Source organism: Ahaetulla prasina, chromosome 1 (genome assembly GCF_028640845.1).
Source record: "Ahaetulla prasina isolate Xishuangbanna chromosome 1, ASM2864084v1, whole genome shotgun sequence".
Lineage (NCBI taxonomy): Eukaryota > Metazoa > Chordata > Lepidosauria > Squamata > Colubridae > Ahaetulla > Ahaetulla prasina.
This window is the reverse complement of record NC_080539.1, coordinates 35,068,423-35,081,282: the sequence shown is the minus strand read 5'-3', so window position 1 is coordinate 35,081,282 and position 12,860 is coordinate 35,068,423. Positions and strand designations below refer to the sequence as shown.

At 42.0% G+C, this 12,860-nt stretch overlaps 1 protein-coding gene across 1 annotated transcript in view; it reads right to left on the bottom strand.

Annotated features, from left to right (window-relative positions):
* LOC131189040 (L-threonine 3-dehydrogenase, mitochondrial-like) overlaps positions 1 to 8,268 on the bottom strand; it is a 29,657-nt gene extending 21,389 nt beyond the window's left edge. Inside the window, exon 1 of the mRNA XM_058164833.1 lies at positions 8,112 to 8,268. The gene's annotated coding sequence lies outside the window, so the exon portion shown is untranslated. The remainder of the gene's footprint in view (positions 1 to 8,111) is intronic.
* Positions 8,269 to 12,860: the final 4,592 nt, after the last annotated feature.

The window sequence follows — 12,860 nt, the reverse complement described above, 5'->3', positions numbered from 1 at the left end:
CTACCCTTCTTGTCTGATTATTTCTTAGGCAGCATCAATCCCCATAGGTCATCCACATATTCCATTACACATGTATAGGAACGTCTAAAATTCTATATATAGTATCTTTGCATCCATAGATCCAGAACTAGTGAACAAATTCATGGTAGCAGTACTAGAGAGCACACCCAGCCTAGCCAAAGACACTAAGATCAAAATACACAAAATCATGTGCCTCATTAAGGTCTGTCCCCACTACCTTCAGTTTGACAAACAAATATACTAACAAATCAAAGGGACATGCATGGAATTCCCCATTTCAGAATTCATAGCAAAGACCGTAATGCATTATCAGGAAAATATAGCACTCCCACACATACAAACAAAGGGATGAATTGAATAAATGACACCTTCATAATAAAAAAGGAACAACTAGATAAAACATATGAAACAATAAACAACATTTTCAAAGGAGTAACATTCACAAAGCAAGAAGAAAACAACTTCCTGCATATATCCCCTCAGTAGAGGAAAACAACACTAAATTAGAAATGCAAGTCTATTGATATACAATCCGTATTAACTGCCTTTTACAACATTTTCCAACAAAATGGATCCCCTTGCAACTTTATCAAAAAGTGCCTGACCACTCAACCCACAAAAGCACAACCAAGACAAGCTATGAAAAGGTAACACTATCATAAATCAAAAATATCTCAGAAACAACTGACAGACTAGTACAATCACATGGCATCATAGCACACAAGCTAACTACCGGTAATGCCCTCTAAAATATCTTAAGTAAACCAAAAGACCCAGTAGCCCAAAAAGAAAAATCAGGAATCATCTAAAGCAGGGGTATCAAACTCGGGGCCTGTGGGCCAGATGTGTCTCGCATTGACCACCCCCAGTTTAGCGAAGGGGAAAAAGTTGCTATACGTCAGGTGACAACAATGTGTTGTGAGTTTGACATCCCTGATGTAAAGATACAGTGTAAGGACTGCAACAGCTACGCTGTTCCCCCCCAAATAAGACATCCCCTGATAATAAGCCCAATCGGGCTTTTGAGCGCATGGCAATAAGGCCAAGCGTTTATTTCAGGGTTCAAAAAAATATAAGACAGGGTTTTATTTTCAGGGAAACATGGGTACTATTTATTTATTTAATTAATTTCTGTGCCACCCATCTCACTCTAGAAAACAGCCCTGGATGGCATGTAAATTTTATGTACGACAGATGGAGAGACAACTAGCAGACAACTACATGATCACCAAGTAGCAGTCAGAAAAATCTTCATTTCAGAACACATGGACAGACTCCATCATAATTTCAACTGGTAAACTGTAAGGATCCTGGACCAAGATAAATTAAAAAATGCTAAGGAATTCCTGAAAGCTTGGTATGCTGACAAATCAGTCATCAGTGAACACATAGAAAATAAACTACATTTACACACCATTCAAAAGAGACAATAAGCAAGCTAAATAGGAAACAAAAAGACCAGAACACATCATCTCCAACAGCTAATATGCAAGTAAGCAGCAATTAAATCAGCCAAACAAATCAAGCAGAAAACATTTTTTTCTTTTAATGGCCCTGTAATCCTTACATTGGGGGTGGAGTCGGGGCAACTGAATGAGCTGAGTGTTTACTGGTTAAATGCCCTTCCTGATGCCTACAGGGAACTCCTGTTATATAACTCCTTGTGCCCAGAGAGAGAAATATCTGCCGCTATCTAGCATCAAACTCACAGCCTCCTAATTGTGAGGCTAGAGCTCCATCTCTAGGTTACCACACTGCTCATCAAGCAGAAAACAATACCCCCTAATAAAGGAATTACCAAGGAAAAAACCACATCCCTACAATCATTGGCAGGGCAAGCTACTATATATAAGTGGGCAAACCTAACACTCACTTGTACTAGTTGGGTAATGAAACATCTACAAGCAAACAACCAACAGAGCACCAAAGACTCTATAGAATTCTTTATACATTCCTGATCCCAACTATAAGCTGCTAGATTTAAATTTGACAGACATTTCTCAGTTACATAACACAACAAAACCAAACAAGAATTTTTATGGTTGTTAAAACAGACATGCCTAAAAAAACCAAACGACAACAGAAAAAGATGGAGACCTGAACCTTCAGTCGCTTTTACTGAGAATTGCAATCCTATGGATTTTTCTTTTCTGCAAGTACACAGTCATCTGAGGGTCATCACAGGTTATTCAAATATAGGGAGGGTGCTGCCAAAGAACTAGCTTTGGCAGCAGTCAGTTGTTTGTCGGCAGAAGGAAAAAAAAATCACCCCAACACTCAGCCCACCATTTTCTGGAGTATCAATGTATAGTATCAATGGTTTAATTTTTTCATATTTATTTATTTATTTATTTATTTTGTCACAACAATATATGTAGGTATCATACAAAAAGATTATATAGTATATAAACACATATATGAGTAAATATAAGGAGGTATAAGCATATATATAGGAAGAAGAAAAGAAAAACAATAGGACAGGAACGGTAGGCACGTTTGTGCACTTATGCACGCCCCTTATGGTCCTCTTAGGAATGGGGTGAGGTCAATAGTAGAAAGTTTTTGGATAAAACTTTTAGGATTATGGGAAGAGACCACAGAGTCAGGTAAAGTATTCCAAGCACTGATGATTCTGTTACAGAAGTCATATTTTCTGCAATCTAGATTAAAGCGGTTGACATTTCATTTCATTTCATTTTATTTATTTGATTTTTATATCGCCCTTCTCCCGAAGGACTCAGGGCGGTGTACAGGCAAATAAAAACAGACAAGACAATATTATATAAAATGCAAGATTAAAAAACTTATTATAATTTGCCTAAAAATTTAAAATATATAGAAACTAAAACCCCGTTTAAAATTAATAATAAAAACTATAAAATCCATAAAATTTAAGCCAGCCCCGCGCGAATAAAAAGATGTGTCTTCAGTTCGCGGCGAAAGGTTCGAAGGTCAGGTATTTGGCGTAAACCCGGGGGAAGTTCGTTCCAGAGTGTGGGAGCCCCCACAGAGAAGGACCTTCCCCTGGGGGCCGCCAGCCGACATTGCTTGGCGGACGGCACCCTGAGAAGTCCCTCTCTGTGAGAGCGTACGGGTCGGTGGGAGGCATATGGTAACAGTAGGCGGTCCCGTAAGTACCCAGGCCCTAAGCCATGGAGCGCTTTAAAGGTCATAACCAAAACCTTAAAGTGCACCCGAAAAGCCACAGGTAGCCAGTGCAATCTGCGCAGGAGAGGTGTTACATGGGAGGAATGCGACACTCCCTCTATCACCCGCGCAGCTGCATTCTGGACTAGCTGAAGCCTTCGAGTGCACCTCAAGGGGAGCCCCATGTAGAGAGCATTACAATAATCCAAGCGAGAGGTAACGAGTGCGTGAGTGACTGTGCACAAGGCATCCCGATCAAGGAAGGGGCGCAACTGCCGAACCAGGCGGACCTGGTGGAAGGCCCCCCTGGAGACAGCCGTCAAATGGTCTTCAAATGACAGCCGCTCATCCAGGAGGACACCTAAGTTGCGCACCCTATCCTTTGGGGCCAATAACTTGCCTCCAACAGTCAGCTGCAACTGCAACTGCAACTGCAGCTGACTGAATCGAGATGCCGGCATCCACAGCCACTCCGTCTTGGAGGGATTGAGCTTGAGCCTGTTTCTCCCCATCCAGACCCGTACGGCTTCCAAACACCGGGACAGCACTTCAACAACTTCATTGGGGTGACCTGGGGTGGAGAAGTACAGCTGAGTGTCATCAGCGTACTGATGGTTAAACATTATTTAAACATTAAGTTTAAATCTATTAGTTGCTCTAGTATTATTGCAATTAAAGCTGAAGTAGTCTTTAACAGGAAGGACATTACAATAGATGATTCTGTGAGTTAAGCTTAGGTCTTGTCGAAGGCGAAGGAGTTCCAAGTTTTCTAAGCCTAGGATTTCAAGTCTGGTGGGATAGGGTATTTTATTGTTTTCAGAGGAATGGAGAACTCTTCTTGTAAAATATTTCTGGACACGTTCAATTGTACTGATGTCAGAGATGTGGTGAGGGTTCCAAACAGGCGAGTTGTATTCTAGAATTGGTCTAGCAAATGTTTTATATGCTCTGGTTAGTAGTGTAGTGTTTCTGGAAAAGAAGCTGCGCAAAATTAGGTTTACAACTCTTAGAGCTTTTTTTGCTATGTAGTTGCAGTGGGCTTTGGCACTTAGATCATTTGACATGAAAACTCCAAGGTCTTTAATGGAATGGGGGTCGTCTGTAAGGTAATGTCCATCTAGTATGTACTTAGTTTTTGGGTTCTTTTTTCCTATATGTAAGACTGAGCATTTGCTGGTTGAAATTTGGAGCTGCCAATTTTTAGACCAAGCGGTTAGATGATCAAGGTCGTTTTGAATGATAGAAGTATTGTCTGTGGTGTTGAATAGTTTGACATCATCAGCAAAGAGAACACAATTACTTGAGATATGGTCACAAAGATCATTAATGTATAGTATAAAGAGTATTGGTCCAAGGACGCTGCCTTGAGGAACGCCACTCTTGACAGAACAGGATTTGATAAAGCATTGCCAATTTTGACCACTTGTTGTCTGTTAGACAGAAAAGCAGATATCCATTTGTGGAGGGGTCCTGAGATGCCATAGGATATTAGTTTTAGGAGAAGTTTATCATGTACTACTGAGTCAAAAACTTTTCAGAAGCCTATGTAGATTGCATCTATTGATTTGCCTTGATCAAGATTTGAAGTCCGTATGTTTTTGCAATGGAGAAGTTGTAAGTTACATGATAATTTTTTCCTGAAACCAAATTGTTTGTTGGAGAGTAGGTTGTTAGTTTCTAAGTGTGAGGTAATGGATTGGTTGATGATAGATTCCATGACTTTGCAGGTGACGCAGCAAAGGGAGATCGGTCTGTAGTTTTCGACTAAGCTGGGGTCTCCTTTTTTGAAGATGGGGATGACTGTGGCTAGTGACCAAAGTTTGGGAAGAGAACTGGTAGTGAAAGCTTTATCAAAGATAATACTTAGGGGTTCTGCTATATTAATGGAAAGTTTTTTTAAGAAGTATGCACATAGTCCATCGGGTCCAATAGATAGCTATGGTTTTAAGTTATGAAGAGCTTTTCCAACGTTGTCTTCTGTGAAATCTATAAGAATTCATTTAATTAATATTTACTATATATTTTTTAGAGTTTATAACACTTTTCTGCTATAAACTACAATAATAGGATGGGAAGCAAATGGCCCCTAGATACTGTTGGACTGCAATTCTCATTGCTTCTTATAATTGGCCATGCTGATTAGAAGGCCCTGTTTCCGCTCTCTAAGAATTGAAGAATTCTGGTCCTTTACAGGGATTCCAAGTTGGATCAAAGCATAATCTATAAAGGGGCAGTCACGGATCCTGGTAAAATGAATGGAAATTCATTTATTAAATGTACAGCTTATTTTTCATAAAAAATTGTGCTTCAACCTTTTTTACTTCTAACTACTGATTGCTTATTTTGCAAAATTTCACCATCTAAATGCAAAAGGAATCCCACTCATAATACTGATCTCACAATAATAATGAATTTTTATATTAGAATTCTTCATAAAAACTTTTTTAAAACAAAAGATCCTCACACTTATTATCCATTGCTGTATGTCATCCAGTCACTTTCCATGAGATGGGCAGCCATATAAATTTAATTAATAAATGAAATAAATAAATAAAATACATACATACATATAATTTCTTTAAAATCATTCTACATTTCACCTGTAATTTATCCATAGTCTAATACTGCTTTAAGTATGCATTCTTAAGGAGAGCCTCAGTGGGGCAGTAGTTGGGGTGCAGTAATGCAGGCTACTTCTGCTGACTGCAGGCTGCCTGCAATTTGGCAGTTCAAATCTTACCAGGTTTAAGGCTGACTCAGCCTGCCATCCTTCCAAGGTTGGTAAACTGAGGACCCAAATTGTTGGGGGCAATATGCTGACTCTGTAAACTGCTTAGAGAAGGCTGTAAAGCACTGTAAAGTGGTATATAAGTCTAAGCGCTATTGCTATTTAATGTATAAGAGTATAAATTTAATATAAAGCAGAGCATACACTGAAAACACCTGTGACAAACTACTTGATAGCAACAAATGAAATCGATCCTTTGTAACTGAGCCAAGCAGCACTGTGGAGAGTAAGGATCATTTGTTTTTAGGGAATATAGATACTTTCCAAGAGATGTTATAAGGTGCTTCAGATGATGCTGGTGAACTTCAATGGAGTAATTAGAAAGAATAAGGAAAGTATCCCAGACCAGATTTGCAGAGGAACAGTCTTAGAGAAGGATGCTGAAGAGCTTATTTTTATGGCTTAAACAAACCAAAATAACGTTGAAGAAAATAAGAAGCTGATTCAGATATGCACTAAGAATCAGCTTTTTCTTCTTTTTTTTTTTTAGGAAGGAAAAAGAAGGTGTTGTTATAACACAGAGGCAGAAGAAATCGAGGCAAGGAAAATGTATAGTCAAGGAGTTTAGAATGAAGAGGTGGTAAGTTGGTAAAGAAAAGCGAGTAACAAATAAAAAATATTACAGTTTGGTTAAGAATATTAAATGGAGAACTGTGACAAAACAGGTGCATGAGAAGACATCAAGTTAGACTGGAAAGGATTTTTTCCAAAGCTCAACAGAGCTTCTGTCAGTCAGCTGGCATAAACCTGACAAATGATTTCAGTTGGCACAAGGCTTTTTATATTCCTACATCCGTTAAAGATACGTATGTGACCCATGAAATGCAAAGACACAAATCTATTTTCAGAGACATATTCTTTTACACACAGCATGCAAAAAGGAAAGGATTTAAATTATATGACAAAGCAAGTATAGGAGGAGAACATGGAGTGAGCAGTATTATTAGGGAAGGCAATGAAAGAGGACATACATTTTAAATAGTTGTAGGCATTTAAAAGATTTTTTAATACTTCCAAGAAAGCTCATAGTAATACCTCTTGCTTTCTTCAATACCTCTTGCTTTCTCCACCCTGTCTGCAAAGAAAGAGAAGGGACCATGCGCCTCATACTGAGCATCCTAGACTCAATATTTTAACACTGTTTAGGAGTGAATTTCACAGGTAATGAACCAAATGCAAGATAGGTCAAAGAAAAAACAAAAGCTAAAGCTTCAAAAATAGAAGTAAAACGAGTTTTAAAAATTAATGTAACAGTAAAATAAATGAAATAATTTTAAAAATATAACAGTAAATTATGAAATCTTGGATTGGGATGTAAATCTGGAATTTTGTGAATGAACTTAATTGTGGGCAAACTGCCAGCCACATACAGAAAAAAATCCAAATTATGCACACTCACTAAATCCTACTAAAATAAGGCACATATAGCCCTTTGGATTTTTCTCTTTCTTTTCCTCCAAAACAGCTAGCTACATATACTTCAAAAGAAAGCACTGGATGAGTTTCATTCATTCTGAAGAGAAATAAAATTGCTGTAGGGTCGAACCCCACTCTTAAGATAATTGCATGGATGTATCTTTAAAAGATCTTGGGAAGATCTACAGTATGTGGAATAATAAACCGGAAACATAGGAAAAAGAAATAAAAGTAAGAAATCCCTAAGCCAATTTTACACAACATGGTACCCCTCAAATGTGCTTCAAATGCCCCCTAACTCTGCCCGTTATTGGTTAAGACGGCTACAAGGGCTTTAAGAATGGGCATTTCATTGAGGAGAAGGTACCCCCATCAATCCTTCTAATAATATGACTATGACCAATTTTTGCAGCAATTTTGATTATTAGCCACCTCGGATTATTTATTAAAATATCAATGAAAAATTGGCGAATAGCAAAATCGACAGGAGAGCTTTAAAAAACTTAAAAGTCAGCCAAAGACGTTTCTGAAAATATTCCAACTAATCTTCTACCATAACCGACTTTCCACATATGCCACATTACTGGAGTAACTGGTTTTAACAGCCAAGGGCACTTCAAGCCATCCCCATCTTCCGATTGAGAAAATGAAGGAATAAATGTATAGATTAAATAACGGGCCACTAAACGGCAGGCGACGACTTTTTAAGATAAAGGCAGAATAGCTCTCGGTTGCTCACCTTCAGGTCTTTTTTCTCAGGCGACCCACCAGAACATCAGACAATCACCGCAGAATTACACGCGACGCTCGCCTTCCCCATCTTATACTTCGGCACCGGCTGCTGCTCGCAAATCCCTCCCACTTTCGCTTCGACTCTGCCCTCTGATTGGGCACCGGCGAGCAGCTCCGGCATTTTTTTTTTCGACGCACCCGGCCTCTAAGCGGAGGAAACCGCATTTCGCCATTAAACATTGCTGGCAAGGGAGCTGTTGGCACCTACCCCGGTTACCATGGGAACATTTGGATTGGCTCGAGCGGTTCGCTCCGAAAAAGGAAAGGCGGCGGAACGGCAGTGACGTGTAGAAACGAAATCAATGACCCGATGTGACGTCACTTCTATTTATAGTAAATGTGGCTTCGTCTTCTCCTCTCCCCCTCCCCCGTTAATTATTAAAGGAACAGTGCAGGTTGAATGGTGCCGGAGTTTTCACAAAGGGATAACAACATAAAATAAAAGTGTTCGTTTTAGTTGGTGGGTTTGTTCAGCAGCTCTAAAGCAAGTGAGATTTAGATGGCAACCTCTCTAAATAATAGTCACCACCACAGTTTGCTGAGAATGTACAATATAGCCCTGACTTTAGTTACATTATTAATTGGCAAACGTCTATAATATGATGCCTTTGGGATTTGAATTGTCAATAGATTGTGCAAGAAGCAAGGATTCCAATGTGTACTGATTCTAAAAGACTTGGGTTCATGGTTTTTCTCAAAGGATAGCACAATATGTTTAATTAAATACATCTTAAATGTATAGATGCAATTTCAATAGATGTAACACAATGCCTAAATTTCTTAGGGCGAGATTAATATAATTGAAATGCATTTTACATTGAGGTTCTTGTATATTTTAAGGATTCCAAGGTTAATTCCTATTTTCACCTTTATTATAGAGGCTGCATTTTAAGATCTCTCCCCCTCTTATCTATCTGTCTGTCTGTTTGTCTATCTGTCCGTCCATCCATCATTAATATTCCTCTCTCTGGGCCTATTTTACAGCAGGTTTGTAACCACTCTGAAATCTTGAAGTTTTATGCTCCAAGTATATTAAATAGGAATATTTATTTTTAGTCTTGAAAGCTTGTAGACGTGCCTACCGTCCGTCATAATGTTTCTTCAATTTGCATCTATTTTATTTTATTTTATTTTATTTATTTATTTATCAAACTTCTATACCGCCCTTCTCCCGAAGGACTCAGGGCGGTGTACATGCCTCCCACCATTAACAATAACCATTAAAAAGCTTATTCAATAAAAGGCCAAATTAAAACCGTCAATTGACCATAAAAATACCCAATAAAATTACCATTAAAAGTTTAAAATTTAAATTTAGAATTTAAAAAGTCAGGCCAGTCCTGCTTGTATAAATAAATAAGTTTTCAGTTCCCGGCGGAAGGTCCGAAGGTCAGGCAATTGGCGTAAACCGGGGGGAAGTTCGTTCCAGAGAGTAGGTGCTCCCACAGAGAAGGACCTTCCCCTGGGGGCCACCAGCCGACACTGCTTGGCAGACGGCACCCTGAGAAGACCCTCTCTGAGAGCGTACGGGTCGGTGGGAGGCATGTGGAAACAGCAGGCGGTCCCGTAAGTACCCGGGCCCTAAGCCATGGAGCGCTTTGAAGGTGGTAACCAAAACCTTGAAGCGCACCCGGAAGACCACAGGTAGCCAGTGCAGACTGCGCAGGAGTGGTGTTACCCGGGAGCAACGCGGTGCTCCCTCAATCACCCGCGCAGCTGCATTCTGGACTAACTGCAGTCTCCGGGTACACTTCAAAGGTAGCCCCATGTAGAGAGCATTGCAATAATCCAGTCGAGAAGTGACGAGAGCATGAGTGACCGTGCATAAGGCATCCCGGTCAAGAAAGGGGCGCAACTGGCGGACCAGGCGAACCTGGTAAAAAGCTCTCCTGGAGACGGCCGTCAAGTGATCTCCAACCGACAGCCGTCCATCCAGGAGAACGCCCAAGTTGCGCACCCTTTCCGTTGGGGCCAGTGACTCGCCCCCAACAGTCAGCCGCGGTTGCAGCTGACTGTACCGGGATGCCGGCATCCACAGCCACTCCGTCTTGGATGGATTGAGTCTGAGTCTGTTTCTCCCCATCCAGACCCGTACGGCCTCCAAACAACGGGACAGCACTTCGACAGCTTCGCTGGGGTGGCCTGGGGTGGAAAAGTAGAGCTGAGTATCATCAGCGTACAGATGATAACTCACCCCAAAGCCACTGATGACCTCGCCAACGGCTTCATGTAGATGTTGAACAGGAGGGGCGATAGAATCGACCCCTGCGGCACCCCACAAGTGAGGCGCCTTGCGGCCGATCTCTGCCCCCCTGTCAACACCGTCTGCGACCGGTCGGAGAGGTAGGAGGAGAACCACCGATAAACGGTGCCTCCCACTCCCAACCCCTCCAACCGGCGCAGCAGGATACCATGGTCGATGGTATCAAAAGCCGATGAGAGATCCAACAGGACCAGGGCAGAGGAACAACCGCTATCCCTGGCCCTCAGAGGTCATCCACCAACGCGACCAAAGCTGTCTCCGTGCTATGCCGGGCCGGAAGCCGGACTGGAGCAGGTCTAGATAGACAGCTTCCTCCAGGTACTGAGGGAACTGCCGTGCCACCACTCTCTACAACCTTCGCCACAAAGCGAAGGTTGGAGACTGGACGATAATTACCCAAAATAGCTGGGTCCAGGAAGGCTTCTTGAGGAGGGTCTCACCACCGCCTCTTTCAAGGCAGCGGAAAGACCCCTCCATCAAAGAAGCATTTATAATACCCGGAGCCAGCCTCGTGTCACATCCTGAGTGGCCAGCACCAGCCAGGAGGGGTACGGGTCCAGTAAACATGTAGTGGCATGCAGCCTCCCCAGCAACCTGTCCATGTCCTCGGGAGCCACAGAATCAAACTCATCCCAAACCACATCAACAAGACGAGCCTCAGTCATCTCATCTGGCTCATCGCAATCTTGGTCCAAGCTATCCCGGTTGAGCGATTTAATCGTATAGATAACCACTAAACTCCTCGGCACGTCCCTGTAAGGGGTCATCCCGTCCCCCCTGGTGAAGAAGGGAACGAGTCACCTGAAACAGGGCGGCCGGGCGGTTATCTGCCGACGCAATGAGGGAGGAGGCGTAAGAACGCCTCGCCACCCTCAGTGCCACTAGGTAGGTCTTTGAAAAAGACCTAACTAGTGTCCGATCAGCTTCGGAGCGGCTGGACCTCCAGGTGCTCTCTAGGCGTCTTCTCCGGCGTTTCATCTCTCTCAGCTCCTCAGAAAACCAAGGAGCTAATCGAGATCTGCGCCAGATCAGAGGCCGCAAAGGCACGACACGGTCCAAAGCCCCAGCCTGTTCCCAGGCCGCGACTAGTTCTTCAGTCGTGCCGTGGGTAAGATCCTCAGGGAACGGCCCAAGCTCCGTCTGGAACCTCTCAGGGTCCATCAGGCGCCTGGGACGGAACCAACGCATTGGCTCCGTCTCCCTGCAGTGGTGAGTAGCGGTCTGAAAGTCTAGGCGGAGGAGAAAATGATCTGACCATGACACCGGTATTGTCACTAAATCTCTTACTACCAGATCATTAAACCACTGTCCAGAGATATAAATCAGATCCAGCGCGGATCCCCCCGTGTGAGTAGGGCCATCAGTTACTTGAATCAGGTCCAAGGCCGTCATGGAAGCCTGGAACTCCTGAACCACTGTTGATGACAAGCCAGCCGATGGCAGATTGAAATCACCCATGACCAAAAGTCTGGGGATCTCAACAGCCACCCCGGCAAGCACCTCCAGTAGCTGAGGCAGGGCTGTAGTCACGTAGCAAGGAGCCAGGTACGCGATCAACAAACCCATCTGATTCTTATGGCCCCACTTCACAAGAAGGGATTCACAGCTGAGGAACAGTGGTCTCTCTCGGCTCTAGACCCTCTCTCATTACAACCGCCACCCCTCCACCCCTACCCTGGGCCCTTGGTTGATGGAATGCTCGGAAACCTGGCGGGCACAGTTCAACTAGGGGCACCCCCCCTTCTGCACCCAACCAGGTCTCCGTAATGCCCATAAAGTCCGTGGATTCCCCCTGGATAAGATCGCAAATCAGGGGGGCCTTGTTTATGTATCCAATCCATGCTTATACTTATTACCTAATATATTATTGACAAATAAATAAATAAAAAATAAATATTTGCTTATAAATAGATAAGTGGCCATATTTTGATCCCAAATCACAGGAGAAATTGACATTGTGGAGTAACCCTAATTTGAAAGTAACAGGGATTATATTTTACTAGAATACTTGGTCCAAATAAGGGGTAAATATCTTAAATCAATTGATTTATAATGGTTGCGTAAAAGTCTTGTATTATGAATATGGTTTATTTATAACCGCCGCTTCGTAATACATGCAACTGAAATATGCACTGACTAAGCTGTATGCCTGAGATGGTTTAACAGCCTGGAACCTGACCTGCAATATTAGGAACTTTAAATGATGCAGTGCTTGAACTGAAACCAAGACTCCAATTTTGTAAGATTATAAAATTACAAGATTAAAACAAAGAACCCTCTCAGACAAGCACCTAAGAAAATCATAAACTTAAAAACTTAAAAAATCATGAAATTGTGTACATGTTTATGTATATGTATATATGTAAATAAAATAATTAATATTAGAAATATATGTATAAAAGATACATTAGGATTAGGGAGAAAAATGTATAA